This window comes from Anopheles arabiensis, chromosome 3 (genome assembly GCF_016920715.1).
Source record: "Anopheles arabiensis isolate DONGOLA chromosome 3, AaraD3, whole genome shotgun sequence".
NCBI classification, from domain to species: domain Eukaryota; kingdom Metazoa; phylum Arthropoda; class Insecta; order Diptera; family Culicidae; genus Anopheles; species Anopheles arabiensis.
Genome location: NC_053518.1, coordinates 74,428,137 through 74,445,839, shown reverse-complemented (window position 1 = coordinate 74,445,839; position 17,703 = coordinate 74,428,137). Strand labels below are relative to the sequence as shown.

At 45.3% G+C, this 17,703-nt stretch overlaps 1 protein-coding gene across 2 annotated transcripts in view; it reads right to left on the bottom strand.

The window, feature by feature from the left end:
- LOC120899806 (catenin delta-2) overlaps positions 1-17,368 on the bottom strand; it is a 43,298-nt gene extending 25,930 nt beyond the window's left edge. Inside the window, exon 1 of one of the 2 annotated variants that reach the window (XM_040306031.1) lies at positions 16,695-17,368. The gene's annotated coding sequence lies outside the window, so the exon portion shown is untranslated. Of the gene's footprint in view, positions 1-14,457; positions 14,917-16,694 lie in introns of those variants that run through there. The other variant, XM_040306033.1, reaches the window with a different exon arrangement.
- Positions 17,369-17,703: the final 335 nt, after the last annotated feature.

Genomic DNA, 17,703 nt, shown 5'->3' with positions numbered 1-17,703 from the left:
TTTAATGTTCAATCAGAAGGAACAGACACTCAAATCATAAAATTGTGTAAGTCATAGGCAGAAACAAGCAGAACAGAGCAGCACTCTTTATTTGCAAACGTTTGAACCGGAACAGTTACACACATACGGTACACGGACGGCTGTTGGAAATCGATATGGAAAAATAATTCAAACCCCGGGCCCAATCAGGGCTGAGTGTGTTTATGTAACAGCGAACGAGCAGCGTATTAGATATGGCAGGGACGGCGGAGGAAACACGGAAAATGGAACGAAAAGTAGCAACATCATGTTTTTGTCGCCCTCTCAATGAGTCCCGCTGGATGAATAATTCTGGTTAAAAGGAGGAAGTGGATTTGACAGGGTTTCTGAGACAGTTTGAGTTGGGTAATGGAGAATTGAAATATTTTGTTGTAGTAGTATATCATTAATATGTTGAAGACGAGATAAACTTAAGGACCGAAGGCACAGATTCGCGTGTTTTACTTCTAACAGTCAAGCGTGAATTATTCCCTTTATTTCGTTGACAGTTCACATCTTTTGACAGTTGTACGAATGCGAAGGTATTCATCCATCATTTGACGTTTAAGGCCTACAGATGACATTTCAGTTTCTGTTTCTGGCAACACATATGATTTTCAACACGTCCCAGCAGATGTGATTGTATAGTGCGCAACACATTTATTTGAGGTTATTTTAAATTTGACAGTGTAATGACTACTGATTTTACAACAATTAACTGACAGAAGGCAGAAGACCGATGACTGAAGAACTGAAGGCGAAAGAACTGAAGACGGAAGAACTGAAGACGGAAGAACTGAAAGCTGAGGACTTAAGGTGAAACGTTAAGATGTTGCTTAAGCAACGATCCAGAGCAGAATGGTTCTTGATTATGACATTTCATACGATCGCACAGTTGACATTACAGGGGTTTTCAAGCCAGTTTCGAATGTAACCATTGTTATTCACCGCATCCAAGATGTTTTTCAACAGCTGTCAAATGGTGTATTTGCTTCAAAATGAAATTTCAATTTCAACACACGGTTTTCAACACATAAAACAACTGTCAAACTTAATCCAGCTTGAATCGTGTTGAAAATCATGTTGGAGAAATTTAAAATTATTGTAATGGAAATGAAATGTTAGATTGATGTGAATTAACATCTTGCACGCGGTGAATTAACAATGTTTACATTCGAAAGTGACTTGGAAAACGCTGTATTAAGGTCATAAATCGTTCGAATTTAACAACAGAAAGAATGACTCATTGCTTTAATAGTTCAAAATTCAATATCAAAACATTGGTAAACAGTTGATGTGATTCAAATAATTCAATAACCAAGCAATTGTAACTATTTTGCCATTCAGAATGTACAATCCAGTATCAAGTAAGTGTCAAACTGAACGCACAATGAAATGTAAACAATGCCCTTTTGGGAATAGTATCATTGTGCTGTTCAAAATTTAACTCATTAACCCCCTTTTCTGCGTCAAATAACACATGCCAGTAAAGTTTTACCGTATGTCCTTTAAAAACTGAATTTTAAATCCGTAACAAAACTCAGTTTACATCAACAGATGAGCCGGATAGAAACCCTGCACCGAACACCCATCCTGGGAAGGCCGAAAAGTAGCGAAGAAGGCAAGATCAATTTTCATTCCCAGTTTTGCAATTTGCTTATCAGTGCCGACAAACACAGAGAGCGGGAAAGTGGGATACGGGATTCATATTTCAAAGCTTACACACAAATGGATGACAATATGGTTTCCAATTTGAAAAGTGATTTATCTGCCATTGTTGTATTACGTAAATGAGACGAAAAGCAAACAAAAGTTAGGAGAAAAAAAAATCACCTAAATAAGAACCTGATGCAAAATAAACAGTTTTTCCCCCCCAAAACGAACCAGAGTAGGACTAACTTTCAATAAACACTAACCCAACGAGAAACCATAAAACCGCCGATTGTAACAAACTCCCTCCCGCCACATAAAACACCCGTCAAAATCAGTACTAATATTACCCTTCATTTTTAGTTACCGGGTTAAACTCTTCCGAATGAAGAAAAAACGATTGTTTCTGTACAGTGTAGAACACACACAAGGTCCTCCCTTTGCCCGTACCACCACCTAGTCGACCGGAAGCGGACGGCTCTCTAGTGGTGCCCTATGGATGTTCCTGGCCATTACCAACGTACAAAAAAAAATACAAAAACCTATGGTTTAACTTTGCCGGCGTACGGTTTATGTGTGCGAATTTCATGTTCAAGAGACGCGCTGCTGCTGGCTGTGGGTAGTGACACACAGAGAGAAGAAAAAAATCGATTTTGCCATGCTCAAGCACGGGAGGTAAAGTACTACCGAGCACCATCCCGCCCAAGCATGGGTCGCACATATTGATGTGAAGTCGTTCTCACATGCACAGGCCTCTTCTGTCCGTATTCTTCCCAGCCGGAAGTGAAACCTCCCTCACCGCCCATTGGAAGATACACTCGGGATACTCAACCGTTGACAGGAAAGGAAGGGAGGAAACACTTCAAACCCTAGTACACACAACCTGCCAGTGTCTGTGTGTGTGTGTGTCTGTGTGTCCCACGTCCGCTTCAGTCCCTAACATAATCGCCCAACGTGTAAGGGACCACACACCGATGACGTGTCACCCCTCTAACACACGTTGAACTTTTCGCGAATCTTTTGTACAATTCTCGGCACTCTGCTTTAGTGTTACCCCTTATCTTAGCTTACCGACCACACGATCCTTTCTAGACATCGCACATACGTTTGCTTCTTCTGCTTCTTGCGATCAAAACCGCTTCAAAATTGGGGACATTACATTTTGCGCTTCTGTCTCCCAGTGACGGTTAAGCTACAGCTTGGTAGCTGCTAGTGGAGAATTTAATGATTCGTGGTACTGCCACTGCAACTACTACTACTACTACTTCTACAGTAAAGAGGCAAGGATCTTGTCTGATCAAACAACGTTTCCCACGGTTCGACCTCTTCTCGGGTCCTGCCAACTTCGAGAGCACTGAAGGAAGGCGTGCAATCAACGATGACAGCTAGACGGTGTGTGAGTGTGTGAGAGTGTGTGTCTCCAAACGTTTTGCTTCCACCGGAAGATGTACCACACACCACCCGTCATCATTTTATCTAGTTACAGCACCGCCTCCACCATTGCTCAAACCAACCTCCTCCAAAAAAGTGCATCATTATCGAGCGTTCCGGGTGGGTCGTTTCTCCGAACATCCTGGGAGTTTGAGATGGATTCGATGCTCTAATAACCGCCCTTACACCCCCTCCTCGAACACCAACTCCAAAAAGTGCATTTAACGATGTGCCGCCCGAAATAGGAGTAACAGGAGCTATTCCCAAGACTTCAGAGCATATCTCGTCTCCAGAAATTCAGCACGTAAGGTAACTCTTTCAAGTGATTGCTTCTTCTTGGAGCTAGTAGTGAAGCGAGTCGGAATTCTGGGTTAGACGAACTTCAGGAGCATTGCATTCAACTTTTCCGCTGGACAACTTCTGGGCATGATGGTTTTGGTTTTTGGAGTTCCAAAGTTTCCTGTGCGAGGTGGCGCTCCAGACGCTTGGTAAAGGTTTGTCGTGTCCGATACAACAGTGTGCAGCGTGAGCGCAATTAATCATACACCAGGGTTTCTGGAGTACCCAATGTTGCTGAATTCTTATCCATAGAACAACTTGCCCACTGCAGCGTGAAAGTCTTGTCTTACTGAAAAACTATCAATCCAAAACGATTTAAAACGGCTCTGCCGTCTTATTTTTTTTTTTCTTGCCAGAATGCATCACGTTGTTGGGTTGGACTTTTTCCAATCATCATTGTTTCATTTTCCTTGGGCTTCTTGGGCCTTAGGACACGGCGAGAAGAAGGAAAATTGAAAAATTGCACACACACGCGCGCGCGAAATGACTCAATCTCGAAAAGTCGGAGGTACGGCATTCACAGCATTCCACCAGCACACACAACACACCGTCAATTTTTCCTTCTTCCTAGACAGCGAGTTTCCCGCAACAACAGCAGCAAGCACAGGATCACACAGCCCATTAATCACCCATCGCCCATGTGTCAGAACAATTTAACCAGATATTCCTCATCGGCTCATCTCGTGCGCGCAACCACAACCCGAAGAACCCAACCAACTGCAGGCAAGAATGGGCGGCTGCTGCTGTTGCTTTCCACGTTTTCCTTGATCGGGGAGAACTGTGATGAAGCAGCAATAGCAAAAAGTAGGGCCATTTTCTTGATTAATTTATTATTGTTGCCGCTCGGTTGCCGGCGCTTTTCCCAGCAACCTTCCCATCCCTTTCCAATAGTTCCTCCAACACGGAGGAGCGGAAAAACACGCCACACACATATTACTGTTGCAGCAATATGCTGCTGACGGTGTACTCTCTTCGCGGCCCGTTTCTTCCCCGAGCATCGCCAACTCCAAAGGAGAAATATGACCTAAACGGGGAGCGGCTTTTTCCTCGGCTCTCTGCAACGTGATCGTGGGGCTCTGGAAACAATTAAAAGAATGTGCATCATGCTGCTGCTGCTGCTACTTGTGCCGTCTCTCTATAAGCCTTCACAGACAGGTTATGTGTTCTTCTGGGCTTCCACAAAATTGGAAAAGACTCGCTTGGATTCTGGGGAACATGAAACAAAAAAACACGTGTGCAAAAATGGATTAAAACTATGCGCCCAGACACAGACAATTGTTTGCTGCACAGCTTTTGCCTGTCCGACGCCGTGGAACGTGATTGGAGTTTTGCACAAGAAAAACATGGTTTAAAAAATGAAATCCAAATAAAGCCTGAACCATTTTGTGGTTTCTTGAGACGTGCGGCATGACGGCAACACATGTTTATGAGCGATAAATCACGTACTTTTGAAGCAAGATTGCATCAAAATGTGTGGAGTGAAAATGGGCAACCTTAAAATTGACCTTTAAAAAACTCCCGTTTTTAAATCCACACCCAGCTGCGCATCTCACACATCGCCTGGTGTTTGCTTAGGACTTCCCCCGCCTGGCTGTGCAATGCCCAAACAACGCCAGCAAAGGGAAGGTTCCTAAAAAAGCAAACAGACCCCTCTTCTTATCCCGCTCTCTCACTCTCTCTCTGGCAATTTGCCTTTCAAGATCTGTTCCGAGACCCCCTCCAGAGACGAGATACTGGACTATTAATTATCCCGTGCGAGATGGGTAATTATTTGCTTTCATGCGATGCTACTGCGACGAGGGGAACACACGGTAAGACTAAAGGTGCTAAAATAAATTTGTTTTATCATTTATATCAATAAAAACAGCGACTCTAACTGTCTGCGCAACACAACCTGTCGTAGCCACACAATAATGAGAATAATGCACTAAAAATGGTGCTTTGTTCGCACGCCAAAGCTGATTTCCCTGTGAAATTCACAGAAGAGTTCACAGAAACACAAATTTGTCCTCCACCGCAATAAACCACATCAGAGCGGACCTCCAACCACACACAACAAGCATGCGCGATGCGCTTGATGGTTTGATAATTTTCCGCTTAATTACCTCTCAAAAAAAAGGGCGATAGGTACACCACACACCACGAGAAATATGCTACATAACCTGCCATATATTTCATACCGCGCAGCAAATAAGGTTGGCCGCCACGCCACACACCACCAGACGGGCATAAATTCTAAACCAGTAAAACAAACCATTTATCCTCTTGGGCGGAAGTGAAATCATTCCCCTCCTTCTCCACTGGATTGGGAGGGGGGGGGGGGGGGATTGGAGGGAAAAGGAACAGTGCGGTGCCTCAGCAGCTGATCTGATTAGCCGCATTAAACAATCCTATCTAGCAAATTACCTGATTGCAAATTGTATTTCACCTGGCTTTTCCGGGGTCGCGGCACTGCTCCAGACACTGCTGACTGCGGCCATGCAGTTGTATTATAAGGGGGGGGGGGGGGGGGGGGGCAGGGCAAAAAAGAAAAGCTGCCAACCACCACCCACAACACAGCACGTACGGCGGTCCCGGTCCGAGGGGCAAAAACGGTCATTATTTATCCTTTTATAGCGGGAAGCTGTGTATGAGCATCGTGCACAAGGGTCCGAGTTCGCGCCCCCCAACAAACTCATTGAAACAAACAAAAACAAGAAGGAAAAACAAGAGGGAAAACTCCCAGGGCGAGGCGGACTAATTTCTCCTATCAAATAATACGTCTCTTCTTCTGCAACGGGTCGAGAGTACCTTGTATATTTCATTTTCGAATCGAGCGAGAGAGCAAGTGGGAAAGGCGAGGTGAGCGAGAAGGAGAGAAAAAGATGATCAATTTTCCCACTTTTCCCGCATGCAGCGGAAAACTACTCCGGCTACCAATCCATTATCGGTTCATTTCGCTAGCTGGATCGAGATCTTGCTCTGCTTTGCTCGCTCGTCGGCCGAGTTCGTCGATTCCGGACACGGACAGCTTTAAACTGGTTCCAGACGATACGAAACGGTCTCTGGCCCGGTAGAGAGCAAAAGAAAAAGCTGAAACTGCTGAGAAAGGAAAAGGACGAAACGGAAAAAGCGGAAACTGTCCGTAACAAGCACGCCGGATGCAAGATTTTTCACATCCTTCTCTTCTGTATCATCATCACCACACCCCCCGCCACCCACTGACTACCTGCAACTGAAGGTGTGGTAAGTTGTCGTGTCTTGTGCTTCCTTTTTTCCCCGATTTCCGTTCAAGAACCACGGGACGAGTAAAATTCCCCGTTGATTATAGATAATCTGCAATCGCGACGCAAAAAAAATCACACCCAGCAAACAGCGACTACTTGTGTAGTATACACTAAACACTCGTTGGGAGCCATGGCCGTCCGTAGTTGACTAGAATTTTCTTTCGATAGAAAAACGATTGCGAAAAAGAGACAAAAAAAAAAGGACGATGAGATATAAAATCTTGGGTCCGAAAAAGGAATCAACTGCACAGCAAAAGAAACATAAGCTGCATGTTTCAGTGTATGCCCCCTTCTATCGCCCCCCCCCCCTTTCTCTTTGCTTTGCTTATACCCGAGATTAGCATAACAGTGGTCTCGCAAGACACACCGGTAGGGAAATTTGATTTTCTTTGCTTACACCCTAGAGTGAGTAGTTCGTTCATGGGTCGGTTGGCGCTTTATTGGTTTTTGGAAAAATTTAAATTGAGAATTCTCTTCTTAAAACCTGATTTTATGAAAATGACAAAAGGATAATGCCATGTTTATATTAAACCATTTCATTTGAAATGTCAACCTTTTCGGTTGATATCACAAATGCTGAATAGGCAATCAGTTGATAGCACAAACACAGCATTTGAAAACTCAAACCAATTATTGTAACATCAGCGGAGTTTCCTAGAATATCATTAGAAACGTCAATTTTCTTAGTTGATGAAAACAATTATGATTCTGCAATCAGTTGATGTCTCAAATGCAAAATGTAAAACAAACCAAAATGGCAGTAGCTTCAGATAAATGATTACCGGTTCATTTGAATTAATTCATTTGTCACATGATATGACAAATTTCGGTTGTAATCAGTTGATATCACGAATGGATCAAATAAAATCACTAACCAATTGCTGTAGCTTTAAGTTGAGCGGCAAATGATGCAATTGTACTGTTTTGTGACTTTGAGCGCTGTGCAGTTGCAGATCTCAAGTGCTACAATTGTGATTTCAAGTGCTGCAATTGTGATTTCAAGTGCTGCAATTGTGATTTCAAGTGCTGCAATTGTGATTTCATCTGATTTCGTACTAACTTTCTCATTGAATGAAAAAGGCAAGTTGTATGTTCATGTGCGCGCGTGTGTGTGTGTGTGAGAGAGATAGAGAGAGAGAGAGAGAGAGAGAGACAGAGAGAAAGTGGGGCAGAAATAGAAAGAGAAATATAGAAAAAGAGGGAGAGACAGACAGGTACAAAGGGGAAGAGAAGCTAAGAGAGAGATACAGAGAGACAGACAGAGAGACAGAGTGAAAAAGAGGGAGAGAGAGACAGAGGAAGAGAGGCGAAGAGAGAGAAAGACAGTGAGATAGACAGAAGATAGAGACAGAGAACGATAGAGAGAGATAAAAGTGTGACATAGTTTGTACCATTCCAAGAAGCATCTTAAGTATTGCTTTTGTCTTCTATCTGATCGACTTTCCCTTTCCATTGCACTCAATCGTATCAATCATTTGAATGCCATCGTTTACCGTTCGAAGATATTCAAATCATCTTCATTTCAACAATCAATTTCCTTGCTAAAATACCACCCACACACAGACACACACACATCGGCAGTAGAACGTTAAGACGGCAAACGGAACATTCCACGACTCTAGGCGACGGGGGCGAGCGAATTGATTGCGTGCCGGAAGTAAACCCGTCAAGCCACTTCCCACCACACCTTGGAGAAACTAATTTCCTTTCCACCAAGGACAAGGACGAGAAAGAGAAGGATCACGCTGATGGCCAAACCACAGCCCGTTGAAATAGTTTTTCCCTCCTGGAAGCTCATCCGCGGCACGGAGAAAAAAGGGACTGTCCAATTAGTGCTGCACTTTCTATCACGAAGCAACCCTCACACGCCGTTAGGAAGAAATTGATGAAGGCATCACCGGTGGTGGTTTGGAGGCAAAAGTGTTAACTTCTTTCCCTTCCTACTCGGACAGAGGGGGGGGGGTTCGATGGATTAGTTTTGAAGTCGCTGAAGCGCTTCCAAACTGCCTTTGTTACACCAGACGGTGCCGATTACTTCAAACAAAGAGAGAAAGACACACACACAGTTAAAAGAATGTCCTTCTGTTGGTGGCCCTCGATCGTGAAACAGTTTCCCATTGCATTGGATCGATTTTTGCGCGACCGATTTGTGCAAATGCTGATCAGATCAATCAGACAGAGAGAGAGAGCGAGAGAGAGAGAAAGAGAGAGAGAGAGAGAGAGAGAGAGAGAGGAAAACGGAAAATACCAGTGCACGCACACCTAACAACACTGTCGAGGTGTTTTGATTTTTTCTCCCTCGTTTACGTCACCTTATCCATCCCTCAAACCTCCTTCTCCAAGTTCCGCGCCAGGTCAGCGGTCACGAAACAGTCACGTTGTTGTGTTGTCGCCGCCGCACAAAGGATATCCAATTACGACCGTTTCGAGGTCGTTCCGGTTATTTGTCATATTGCCCTGCGACGCTGGAGGGAAGGCCACCAGCCACCGGAATCAATCGTCTCGCGCTTTGATTGTGTCGCCCGGAATCCCCCTTTTGCTAGCGCTTCAATATATGGGGACGCGATTGCTGTGTCGCGTTAAGAAGATATCCTTCTTCGCTTTCGAATGGTTGGTGTTGCACAAAAGCGCGTGCACCATTATCATTATCAGCAGCAGCAGTAGCAGCAGTGAGTGTGGCTCGTTATCAACCGTTTGTAACGGGGAAGGGGGGAAAAGGGGAACGGGGTTTGTCGTTCGCCAGCCGTTGGCATCCAGTTGCCCTTTTTTCGCACTACCGAGTCGGTTGGTGTGGATTGGAGGTGGATTGGCGGTGCCATGGTATTGCCATCCGGCTGATACACGATCTTTTGCAATCTGACCGGGTTTCTGTTTTATTGTATATGTGTATGTGCATTTTATCCCGCCGCTGCTCCACATTTCTGTGTAAATTGATTTTGCTTCGATTGCTCCCATTCCCGATCGCGTCGATGGAGTCGAATTGGACACTGAGAGAGTACGTCGTAAAAGAGCGTAAGTGCGGTTGGATCACAACGAAACAAATCAAAAGAAAATATATGTGAGAAACATTGTGTGCATGTCTTAGTGCTAAATGATAGAAAAATAATGAGAATATTTCCCAAAAATGGAGTCACTTTTCATGATATTCTGTCATGATGTTTCTTTTTCTAATTAGAATTTTACATTAAGCGGCTTAAATTATATCAATATTTAATCCAAGAAACGAAGTAAAGACGTTAAATATAAAGATGCAAACAAATGCTCATTGGATATTTCTATGACAAATTTCCTGTTTTCTAATTTATAACACAAAAACATCGCCAACCCGCCACCGTGACGTACTCTGTCCTTAATAATGCAACTAATGAAACAAATCAAGCGCAAAGTGACGCCGAGAGCTGAGCTGCTGTCCCATATATTCAACGTCCCGCCCGGTGACGTTCTGCATCGTGGCAACCCCTGTCACTTCCCCTTTTTCATCCCCTCCGCCTTCCATCCCGGTGCAGGAGAAAGTGCAGTCTACACACACACACACGCTGCTACTAGTCGATCACAAACGCAAAAAGTGTGCCACCACCACCGAGCCCCAAAGCGCAACAAACCGGTTTTGCAGCAGCCCCTCCCCCCCGTCTCCCCGACCTCCGTCATTATTCGCGGTTTCACAATGTTGGTGGTGCTGTCCCGGGTCGGAATTGACAATCCGCGAGGACGTCGGTTGCGCGCCAACGCCACCATAACCAGCCCCGCCGCCACAACCGCGCACCGGTTTGTCGTTGCGATGACGGTTTCTAGGTAATGAGATGAAACACGGGGTTTGTTATTGGGCCAGCCAGCCAGCCAGCCACGGGCATTTCATGGGCTTTAGCCCGGCGGTGCAGGCAGCGTTTTATGGCGTGATAATTCCCGCTTGCGCAGGCAGTATACCGTTGTCCATTAGCGGTGAGTTGGAGCGCAGCACAGGTGCAGTTGTGCTAGATTGTTTTTCTTTTATTTTGTATCTGTACCACAGGGATTTCGATGTCCGGTGTTCTACTGAGATGCTTCTACTTTGGCAGAACGTGGAACAATTCCTATCAGGTTCATGTTGGAATACAGTCTGCATATTTACTGCGGGTATTGTTGTTTTCTGGAACTGGAATTGTATCGGTTCTAGACCGAAACCAAACACGGAACAGTTCCAGGTACTGTTCCAGTAAATTAATGGAATCGGGAGCTGTTTCTGAATCATTATTGTTTCATGATTAATTACAGGACCGATATGAGTTCATGATTAGCACCGGGGTAGGTATGGATTCAGTATCACTTCCAGGTCCGGTATGCGTTCAGTATCGATTCCAGAACCAGTATGGATCCATGATTGGTTGCAAGTCCGGTATGGGTTCATGATAGGTTCCAGGTCCGGTATAGGTTCATAATCAGTTCCAGGGCCAGTATGGGTTCATGATTGCTTTCAGGGCAGGTATGGATTCATCATAGGTTCCAGGCCCTGTATGGGTCCATGATCGGTTCCAGAACCGGTATAGGTTCATGTTCGGTTTCAGGACCAGTATGGATTCGAACATATCGAAATCAGAACCAGTATGGGTTCATGATTGTTTCCAGGGCCTGTATGGGTTCATGATCGGTTCTAGGACTAGTACGGGTTATTGATAGGTTCCAGGTCCGGCATGGATACATGATCGGTTCCAGGACCAGTATGGATCCATGACTGGTGCCAGGCCAGGTATGGGTTCATGATTGGTTCCAGGACTAGTATAGATTCAGCATCAGATCCAGGGCCGACATTAGGACATGTGCAGTATTGATGGAAAAAAATGAAACTTTTGTCGGAATAAATTCCGGCTAGCTCGGAAGTTTTCTGGAATCGATTCCGGACAGTAGGTCCGGAATCAATTTCCGGAATCGATTCCGAAATTGGCTCTGAAATTGGTTCTGGAATCGGTTCCGGATTCGGAGTCAGTTCCGGAATCAAAATCGGATCCGGAATCGAAATTGGCTCGGAAATCAGAATCGGCTTCGAAATGGAGTCGGTTTCGGCATCTCCATATAAAAAGGCCTTTGGATCCAATGATACTACGTATTGAGAACTGGAAAGAATCAAAATTTACTTGTAAACGATCCATTCTCATGGAGATTCCCGGACTGATTTCGCTTTTGAAACTTCGATTTTTAATTCAAGAACTAATTCTCATTCCGAAGCTAATTCCATTTCTGGAGTCAATCATGATTCCGTTATCGGGGCAAATTGCGATTCCCAGGCCAATTCCGATTCCAGAACAGATTCTGTACGCGGATTTGGCTCCGGAGTCAACTACGGAATTAGCTCCGAAATCGACCTCGAAATCGACTCCGGAATCGGAATCGATTCCAGCATCGGAAACGATTCCTACATCGGAATCTGCTCCGGAATTGATACCGAACACGGAATCGGAATCGGATAGGTCAGATTCCGAGCTTCCACCACTAATGTGCAGTTCTTGAACCATAATATGCAATATATTTGTTCCAAAACCAAAATAATGGGTTTGAATTTTGGCATGTTCTTAAAAGTAAAGGGAATCTTTGAAATTTATTTGCGCAGCCGTGTAATCTGACCATATTAAGGAGTTAAAAACAGATTTTGACACTTTTTGGAGAAACTACAAACCACAAATAAAGGAGAAAGGTTTACAGAGTTACTACTACCACGGATGTTAGTCACTGCTTATGGTCGTAAAAGAAAAAAATGATAATCTAGTAACAATAAATTGTTTATTAACGCTGGGAACTTAAATCATGTTTTTTTTCCAAACTGAGACAAAAAATACTCGCAAATCAGTAAAAAAAAATTAAGTCAATCGCCAATCAGTATGCAGAATATGAAGAAATTGCTTGATGTGACACGTAATTGATAAGCTGTAAATTGTTGCAAAAAGAAAATATTGTCACACTCCAAATAAACTGCCCCTGTTGACAGTTTATACTCCTCTCCCCTTGGCAATGCGTTACAATGATTGACGAATGACTTATCGCGCGCTGTGTAATTATGATAAACTCGTTAAACAAGGTAATAATAGGCGCGACCTATTAGGCGCACACTTCCCTTATCTACTGCCATAAAGTGTGGATCGATTTGCTTTTACTACCCAACTGAATCATCAAATCGAGAAAGATGCTTCGGGCGACAAAGAACCTTTGGGTTCGACTCATATTCATAACTTTTTTTTCTACATTCTTGAACAACTCAAACTCAATAATTGTCGTCATATATAAATTACTGAATCATCCGGTGTACATTGGAAGCATCAAGTCCTCCCCCTTCATCCCCCTTCCCTAGACTCACAAACACACAAAAAACAACAACTGCGTGTGAGTGTGTGTGTGCGTGTTTGTTTTGTTTTCCCAGCTTCATGCTTGCCGACAACAAACAATAAACAATTTGTGCGCTCCCCGGTGTGTACGTGTGTGTGTGTGTCCCTTGCGGGAAAATACACACCCACCCACAACCAACCCCATCCTCAACTACCACCCACTGCCAGTAACCGGAGATAGTACGGTGGACAGAAGCTTAGTGGTGTGCGTGCCCCCGCTGCGTATTTGTGTCAAATTTCTACGCAAAACCGCGACACAAGGGAAAGGATCATTTTCCCATGCTCCACAGCTCTAGTGAAAATGATTATCACAGTCAGGTCGAGTAGGGGGGTGAGGATGCAGGAGGATACAGGACATGCAACAAAAAAAAAAAATAGACCGGATGAGATTTATCTCATCCAACCGCAAAAAGGATACGAGCGGCATTTTCAGGCGAGAGAGAGAGAGAGAGAGGCAGTGTGAGAGAAAGGACCGTTCTCGCATGCTCTCCCATCCTTTGCTGGGCACACGCTCACACTGAAGAGCTCGGCATCCTTAAAATACACACACACACACACACACGTTTGGATGGTGTTTTCTTCTTCGTGACACTTCTTTGCACCAGCAGCTCTCTGATCCGTGTTTCTCGCGGATCCTCTTTTTTGCGTCTTTCCCATACCGTTGCCACAAGAAATGCATTGCTTCTTCTTCCTCTTCTTACTACTACTACCTTGCACGGGCGTCCCGTGCAGCGTAAATGACCATAGTAACCCAGATTTCTTCCTTTGCCGTGCGACACCACCACCCCAGCCCGGAGATTGCACTTTCCGGATGCGCACACACACACACACGCAGAGATGCACACGTACAGCGCCATACGCCCTATTGCTAAAGGAGGAGAGGGGCGGAGAGATGTATAGTGAAAGATTTTCCTTTTTTTATCGGTGCAATCATTTGATAAGCAAAATCATGAAACGAAGAGAAAAGGATAAGAGCAAAAATTGCTACACACACACACACACACACACACATGCATATACAATTGTGGGGCGTAATCCTTTTAGGCGAGTGTGCGTGTGTGTATGCGTGTTTTCCTCTTCCCGTTCCCAACTTTACTAAAGAATTTCATCAATCATTAACCATTTTCACACCGAACGAGCGTTTGTTGTGCATCTCTTTTTTCCTCCTTTTCCATTGGCGTAGGAAAATTGCCGCACCCTTGCCGTACGCAATTCGCACGAGGCGCGGGGTGGGGCCGTGGTGCAGCAGCCGCACAAAATTCGCACACACTACCGTTGACAGGTGCGCCGCTCACTGTCCCCGGAAAGGAGGAGCATTATATTTCGGGGTTATCCCTCTCGCACAGGGCGTACAATTCCGTACATTTTCCACCGCCACAGCACACCGCGCCACATATACACACCTTTTTTTGCTCTCCTTCTTTTTTTTTGTTGCACTACACAAGATATAGCAGGAATTGGTGGTTTCTTTTTAATGATTCATTTCCTCACACACGAGAATCACTGTTTTCCTTGCAAAAAAAGCAGAAACACAATCCGTCTGCAATTGCTTTTTCGGCCATTCGGTTAAAGCGATAGGAAATTTTCCCCGGCACTTGCACACACCCACACACACACTCACACACACGCTACGTGCACTACGTTTCTTCCTTTCCCACAGCAGCAAAGCCCACTACGACCCAGTGGAAAAATGTGTGATTTTCACTGTCCAATTACGCCTCTTATCACACCATCACACCACACACACCCACAGGCACGAACGGCCCGCCGTGCCGCAACGAACGCACGCAACCCGCTTTTCGCACTGGATGGCATTTGCCGTGTCCGCTCGTGTCACGCACGCACCCGACTCTGACGCAAAATTTTCCATTCGCCGCTGACTCTCTTCTACGCGCGTGTGTGTGTGTGTGTGTGTTGATGCGCCCGTTCGCGAGCGTGTGTTGGTGCTGCTGCTGCTGTCACTGGGCCTGTGTGTGCGCCAGCCACCACAGCCCACCTAGACCTATAGGAGAGCACAACGATTTCCATCTTTCGTCCTCTTTGCGCATTGCCATTGAGATTGTGTTTGGCTTCTCTTGCTTTTTCTCTCTCTCTCTCTCTCTCTCTCTCGGGCTCTTCTCTCGTACTTCAAAGCCCAAAACTGCGGGGCGGTACACGAGGAGACGAGATGGAATTTTCTCTCCCAATCTCGTGGTGGAAAATCTTGATTTTCCTCCAGCACGCGAGATTCATGCTCACCAATGCTCGGGCTGCATTTGTGACACTATCACGGCAGGGCGTTTGGGGCGGGTGTTAATTCCGCTGTATTGGATGATTGGGAAGCTAGGAGGAGATTGCATTTGGACGCATTTCATGCTGGGTCTTGAGAATGTGAGCAGCATCCAAGCTGCCAAAATGCATGAATGCCGGTGCCAATGGCCGTTTTACGCTAAAAAAAGGGTTCGTCGCTTGCCCGGTGTTCTGGCAAGGTTGTTTCATTTGAATTTTATGCCATCAAAAGTATAATATTTTGCGCCGGAAATGCCACTCAACAGGGATATATGGATCGATTCATCACTAAAATAGCCAATTAAGGATTAAGGAAGAAAGATCCTGCAATAACTCGGTTCAGGAGTTACACCTGATAGCTTCAGACTGCTTCGGAAGGGTCTGGCTGCCCATTGCTGGCAATGGAAGGCACCGGAACATTCGGGAGTCTTTTCGGAACCGGCAGATTGGTTCAAAATTGGTGCCAGACATTTGGCCTGAAACAACACTTCTAGGTCATCTGGTCCAAATTGAATGGGTACTTTCTCAGTCGCCCGGTTTGACTTGACCCTTGAACTTCTGCCCAAGCAATACCGAGACAATGAGGGCGGCACGATACTAGGGCATCAGTCAGAATCGGCCATCCATTCAACGGACTGGCCTTTCGCCAAATGTTGCTGGAGTAAATACCGATAGGTGTTGATCATTTTGGCCATCGCGCGGGGCGACTTGATTCGCATCATTTGGCAGGATTCAACTGATAACGTTCTCCGAGCTAGTTGGAGCTCCAAAAAATCGTTCAAATTTGTCCGTTTTTTTCTCAAAAAAGCAATCTGTTCTGTTTCATCATTTAGACCTAAAATGGGAGTTTGAAATTATTAAACAGTTTCAAATTAACGTTTCATGACGTATCATACTCATTTGTAGGATTATCTGATTGTAGCAGAATCGGATTGTTGTTAGCGTTTTGCTCATTCTGCGGGAAAAATCTCCGTCACCAGTGAAATGTCGACTTCTTCTTCTTCTTCTTCTTTGGCTCAACAACCGATGTCGGTCAAGGCCTGCCTGTACCCACTTGTGGGCTTGGCTTTCAGTGACTAATAGATTTCCCCCCATAGCAGGATAGTCAGTCCTACGTATGGCGGCGCGGTCTATTTGGGGATTGAACCCATGACGGGCATGTTCTTAAGTCGTACGAGTTGACGACTGTACTACGAGACCGGCTCGAATGTCGACTTATTGGACTTAATTATTGGTAATAAATTCTTAATCAAGCACACACACACACACACACCCCGCAAACAACACATCCTTGAGCCAACGCAGCAAGCATCCTCTTTCACAGCGAATCAGCACATCAAAAACTTAATTTTTCCTTCCCGCTCATACTTACACACACTCACACACTAGCGGCGCCCGTCTTGTTTGTGCTGTTGCATTCACACACCTACACATGCATCCACTGAGCCACGCATCGGCATGCTTCGTTGTCACGCCGCACAACCAGCTCACGGTTCCAGCCCTGCTTTCCTCCTTTCTCACTCTAGCAAATCACAAAACCACACACACATACGCACGTCTGCTTCGGCGACTCTCTGTCACACGTACTGCGGATTCTTCTTTCTCTCTTTTGCCCGCTTTACTGGACCGCTCTTCACCAGTTCACACACCGCACGCCGCAATCTCTCTTGCTCCTTTTCACTCCCTCTCTGCTGCTTCTTCTTATTCTGCTTCTACTTACACTTGCTTTTGCTTTCAACACCACCCGCTTCAAGGGGCTGAGGTTTGACCGACCGTCACACACACACACACTCTACATACACCCGCGGATCCAGGGATGGGACCGATTTTCTTTTCGCACGATTTCACGCACTGTACCACACAGTCGTACCCGAACTTCACTCGCACCGGGTGGCGGGACGTTTCCTCTACGCTTTGCACACTGGCGGCACCGCGAGCCGTGATTGGAAAATGGATAATTTTCGCCAAACATGCACCGACACTAATTCCAGCTCCGATCGAACCGAGTCGCCATATTTGTTTTTTTGATGTATCGCGCCCTAGAAAGAACGGGATGCCCGCTATCGATATGCATTTCGCTCGCACGCGCTTCTGTGGCGTCGGAGAGAATGAAACAGTGCGAGGGTGAGAAGGCGATGTGTCACACGGGCAACCAGCCGCCACCCACCCTACCCGGGATCGGGTTGGTTCAGTGATGGCAGGCAAACGAATCGTAAACAGTTTTTGACAGTTACGATTGAATTTCGAAACTTTCGGATGGCGAAATGGAAACCACATTCAAATTCCTTGTCCGAAAAACGGTTAACGCTGTTAAAATCTTCCAATCGATTGAAAATTTAAAAAAAAATCCTTTCGTCCAGCACTTAGACTATGCTTTTGTG